This window comes from Schistocerca americana, chromosome 9 (assembly GCF_021461395.2).
Source record: "Schistocerca americana isolate TAMUIC-IGC-003095 chromosome 9, iqSchAmer2.1, whole genome shotgun sequence".
NCBI classification, from domain to species: domain Eukaryota; kingdom Metazoa; phylum Arthropoda; class Insecta; order Orthoptera; family Acrididae; genus Schistocerca; species Schistocerca americana.
The window spans coordinates 116,118,309-116,124,308 of NC_060127.1; positions in this window are offsets into that span (position 1 = coordinate 116,118,309).

The window sequence follows — 6,000 nt, forward strand, 5'->3', positions numbered from 1 at the left end:
CGTGATGCTGTAAACAGAACCTGGATTCATCCGAAAAAAATGATGTTTTGGCATTCGTACACCCAGGTTCGTCGTTGAGTACACCATCGCAGGTGATCCTGTCTGTGATGCAGCGTCAAGGGTAACCGCAGCCATGGTCTCCGAGCTTATAGTCCATGCTGCTACAAACGTCGTCGAGCTGTTCGTGCAGATGTTTGTTGTCTTGCAAACGTCCCCATCTGTTGAGTCAGGGATCGAGACGTGGCTGCACGATCCGTTACAGCCATGCAGATAAGATGCCTGTCATCTCGACTGGTAGTGATACGAGGCCGTTGGGATCCAACACGGCGTTCCGTATTATCCATCTGAACCCACCGATTCCGTTTTCTGCAAACAGTCATTGGATCTCGACTAACGCGAGCAGCAATGTCGCCATACGATAAACCGCAATGGCTATATGCTACAATCCGGCCTTTACCAAAGTCGGAAACATGATGGTACGCATTTCTCCTCCTTACACGAGGCATCACAACAACGTTTCACCAGGCAACGCCGGTCAACTGCTGTTTGTGTATGAGAAATCGGTGGAAACATTCCTCGTGTCAGCACGTTGTAAGTGTCACCACCGGCGCCAACCTTGTGTGAATGCTCTGAAAAGCTAATCATTTGCACATCACAGCATCTTCTTCCTGTCGGTTAAATTTCGCATCTGTAGCACGTTATCTTTGTGGTGTAGCAATTTTAATGGCCAGTGGTGTAACTGTGCAGAGGGCGTGGTAGGGGCAGGAACAACAGCCCATAACTGTGCAGAGGATGTAGTAGGGGGGATAAAGGCCTGTAACTGTGCAGAGGTTGTGGGAGGGGAGAGGACAACACAGCACGACGACTGAGGGGCCAGTCAATGCCTGTAGCCCATTCTAAGCTATAGCTAGCGAGACTGTAAATGATGGTATCAGCAGGTTATGCCAGTACAAACAATAACCGAACAGATCAGTAGTCTCTGACCAGACCACTGTTTGAAGATAATTGAACACAGATGAGTTAAGCGATCGCTCCTAATGGATGAAGCAGAAAGAGGGTAGATTCACTTTGCGTTGAGAACGAGAATGAATCTCTGTACATATACCACGTTATTTTGCGTGAGCCATATGTAGTAGAAATACTGAATTGTCATGTTATTCAAGTTCGTAGTATCTTATAAGAAGTAGCTTGTGTGCTAAAACGTTCTCAAACTGGCCCTGAATGCGCTCTATGAACACATTCAGACCTTCTGTTCATGAATAATAGAAGGATGTCTCATGGAAGCTAGATAAAATAGACATCACAAGAAGTGATGGTAGAATAGGGTATAACGTTAAAGACAATTATTCAAGATATTTGGTATAAACGGTGGAAGGTGGAGAAGAGAGGGACAGACAGATGGAGCAAAAGAGCGGGCTGGAGGGAGAGGGAGAGAGGTTCACTTGAGTTTCCAAAGACGGGACCAAAGAACAGCAAGTAAAGTAGAGAGTGAAAGAAAAGGGAAAGTGGAGCTCGGGAACCAAGTTAAAGAGAGTCTTTACATAAACACAGGGTTCGTATCTATGAGTTCATGAGGTCTGCCTCTCATTGGTTTAGCTATAGTTCTGCCTTCGCATTTCAACTTCACAGTCTCTTCACCAACACTCGACTTGGGCAGCTTTAGAAAGCTCGACATATCCCTCATGGGTTCCCTGCTCAGGTGACATCCATGACTGGCTCATTTTCGGTAAGCTCTCCTGAATGAAACATACTGCTCGTAGTGCATGTCTACTGACTTCAAAATACCCCACGCCTTCGTTTACACTGGCGGATCAACGTCTAGTAATTAATTCCATGTCACGTAGTGGTGTGCAGATACACTGAATCAGACAACTGGTTCTTTATCGGCGAACATTCAAATTAAAAAACTGAAATATTATAATTCAAATTCCACTCTTGACATACGTCTAAATGTAGGACATTTCAGATAAAGGTATGGAAATGTGTCGTTAGGTTGTACATGTACCATATCAAAATTTTTCAGAAGCAGTATTGAAAAGCTCTATTAATGGGTGCAGTGGGAAGTACTCTCTGTCATCCCCTCACCGTGATTTTGCAGGGGTTTGAAATAGATGAAACTGTAGAATTCTGTTAATGAGTTATATTACCATTGTACGTAGATTTTAAACTTGCCGTTGCGGAAAATTTCCTCCAGTGCTCGTTGAAAGGTGTCGGTAGCTTGTTTCTGAGCAGCCCGGCGCGTAATCTCGACATAAATTGAAACCGGTGAGAACGCGCCGAGCCCACAACGACTTGGAGGCGGCGACCGAGGCGACACCTGCGCGGCGACGCCGGTAAGCTGCGGGCTGAGCAAACACCCCCGCGCGTATCGATCCTCCGCCCCCCCCCCCCCCCACCACCACCGCCACCCAGCCTGGGCGCCCTGCGGCGGCCGGGCGAACTCGGACAGTTAATCCTGCCTCCCGCCGGCCGGGCAGAGTCATCGGCCCCCGGCTGCCGCCCCCAGAACCGCCCCCAGCTGCCACCCACTGGCGCCGCCTACGGCTGCCACCCACAACCACCGCCCCCACCTCTCGCCCCCGAGCTACTGCCTCCAGGTGACAACGGCACTGTCACCTAGATTGTTTTTCCTGCCACCAGCGTAGGCCGTTCTGTTCCGTTTCCAGAGACGCGTAAAAGCTGTTCATACATACTGAATTACCTCCAGGCTCGGAAATCGTAAACTGAGCATATTTCGTCGCGTGTAGACACATTAGGTGGTACATATGGCGTACCAACAACGGTGACAGTAGAATAAAAAAAAATTACCATATCATGGCCTCAAAAAAGTGAGATCAATCTGTAAGAGTTTATAGCATAACAGTAATCCCCCATTTCCGCCATCCCCAGGACTCCTTAAATAATAGAACTCAAATGTGTAGAACAGAATAAAACATCTGATTACCTTACAGAGGATTTAATGTGTTAAATACTTGACGTTAAGCATGTACACTGAGGAAACTAGTCATGGGATACCTCCTAACATCGTGTCGAACCTCCTTTTGCCCAAAGTAGGGCAGCGGCTCGGCGTGGCATGGACTCAACAAGCCGTTGGAAGCCCCTGAAGAAATATTAAGCAGTGCTGCCACTACAGCCATCCATAATTGCGAAAGTGTTGGCCGGTGCAGGATTTTGTGTCCGAACTGACCTCTCGATTATGTCCCATAAACGGTCGTTGGGACTCATTCCGAGTGATCCGGACGGCCAAATCATTCGTTCTAATTGTCCAGAAGGTTCTTCAAACCAATCGCGAACAATTGTGGTTCACTGACAGTGTGCATTATCACGCAAAAAAATCCGTATTTGTTTTGGAACCACAGGTGCATGAACGGCTACAGATGGTCTCCAAGTAGCCAAACATAACCATTTCTGTTCAATGATCGATTCAGTTGACCAGAGGACCCAGTCCACAGACCACGCCATTATGGGGCCACCACCAGACAGTTTGAGATTATTGAACTGAATTAGCGATGATAGCTATGAATACAATTACCAATAGTTTCTCGACAGCTATCCTGAATGGTCTTCATTTTAATTTTTGACGTCGGCCGGTGTGGCCACGCGGTTAAAGGCGCTTCAGTCTGGAACCGCGCGACGGCTACGGTCGCAGGTTCGAATCCTGCCTCGGGCATGGATGTGTGTGATGTCCTTAGGTTAGTTAGGTTTAAGTTGTTCTAAGTTGTAGGGGACTGATGACCTCAGATGTTAAGTCCCATAGTGCTCAGAGCCATTTGAACCATTTTTTTTTAATTTTTGACACCGCAGAGAGAAAGGTATCATCCATACCGACATAAATAATTTTGAGTAAGTATGTCATATTGTCTTGCAACGTTTGCTAAGCATGTTCACAGTAAAATACTGCACTGACAGTTTGATGGCCAATGTATCCCATATGTTATTTCCATTGATACATAGTTTCGTCGAACTGGTAGTATATAAATGGTTGTGCAGTTCTTTAATGTAAGATCAGAACATTTCCCGTGTTTGTCTTGTGGCTGTCGTGTATATGATAGTCACTTTCAAAACTTTTGAAAACCCCTCGCAGGGAGGAACATTTTGCTATGGTCATTAGGATGAGGGCGAAATCCCCAATAAAATTGCTTGCATATACTCACTAAGTTTGGTTGGCTCATAGGCTCATGTGTTAAAATTAACTGCCTGACAAAAAATTCAAGCACTCAGAAAAAGAGGAGAAAAACGAAATAATACTTCACAGGTTGAGATGCCATGGATGTTTATTCAGTGGTTACCAAATTAAGTGAGATTTACAAAGAATTTCGCAGTATGAGCCCATTTGTCAGTTTGACATTGCAACCGCTGTTGTATCGTCTTCTGAGGCAAGCTGGCTCTCAACTTTTGTAGCAGGTCCTTGATATCCTGGGTTCCGGCGAAGGATGGAGTTGATTTCTGAACTAGTGTCACATATGTTTTGAGATAAAGGCAAAAGTAGTTTCGCAACTGTGGAAACACTACCATCTTTATCAACTAAGTTCACGATCCTGAGAATCATGATACCTCACGGTTCTTAGAGTGTTTACTGTTTACACTCATTTACAATTTTTCAACTTCAGCTTTACGTTTTACATAATAAAAAGATAGGCACTGTTGTAGGTACGCTGTCCTGACTTTAAACATCTTGGATCTTGGTACTCTGGAAAGTTAGATATAATATGGTAGGAATACAGATAACAATGACTGCACTCGTAAAAAAAAAAAAAAAACCTTGTTTAATTTCGTTAAAAATTCTTACCAATTTGTTTTAGAGATTTATAACTGCTTTACAGTGCATCACAAATTACATAGCTTATTGTATTGCCATTTGACTGTAGACAACACAAAGAGTAATCACCATGAGGACATGAAAAATACATGAGGAATGCAATATATTTGTTGTGTTGTTGTGGTCTTCAGTCCTGAGACTGGTTTGATGCAGCTCTCCATGCTACTCTATCCTGTGCAAGCTTCTTCATCTCCCCAGTACCTACTGCAACCTACATCCTTCTGAATCTGTTTAGCGTATTCATCTCTTGGTCTCCCTCTACGATTTTTACCCCCCACGCTGCCCTCCAATACTAAATTGGTGATCCCTTGATGCCTCAGAACATGTCCTATCAACCGATCCCTTCTTCTAGTCAAGTTGTGCCTCAAACTTCTCTTCTCCCCAACCCTATTCAATACCTCCTCATTAGTTATATGATCTACCCATCTAATCTTCAGCATTCTTCTGTAGCACCACATTTCGAAAGCTTCTATTCTCTTCTTGTCCAAACTAGTTATCGTCCATGTTTCACTTCCATACATGGCTACGCTCCATACAAATACTTTCAGAAACGACTTCCTGACACTTAAATCTATACTCGATGTTAACAAATTTCTCTTCTTCAGAAACGCTTTCCTTGCCATTGCCAGTTTACATTTTATATCCTCTCTACTTTGACCATCATCAGTTATTCTGCTCCCCAAAATGCAAAACTCCTTTACTACTTTAAGTGTCTCATTTCCTAATCTAATTCCCTCAGCATCACCTGACTTAATTCGACTACATTCCATTATCCTCGTTTTGCTTTTGTTGATGTTCATCTTATATCCTCCTTTCAAGACACTGTCCATTCCATTCAACTGCTCTTCCAAGTCCTCTGCTGTCTCTGACAGAATTACAATGTCATCGGCGAACCTCAAAGTTTTTATTTCTTCTCCATGGATTTTAATACATACTCCGAATTTTTCTTTTGTTTCCTTTACTGCATGCTCAATATACAGATTGAATAACATCGGGGAGAGGCTACAACCCTGTCTTACTCCCGTCCCAACCAGTGCTTCCCTTTCATGTCCTTCGACTCTTATAACTGCCATCTGTTTTTGTTCAAATTGTAAATAGCCTTTCGCTGCCTGTATTTTACCCCTCCCACCTTCAGAATTTGAAAGAGAGTATTCCAGTCAACATTGTCGAAAGCTTTCTCT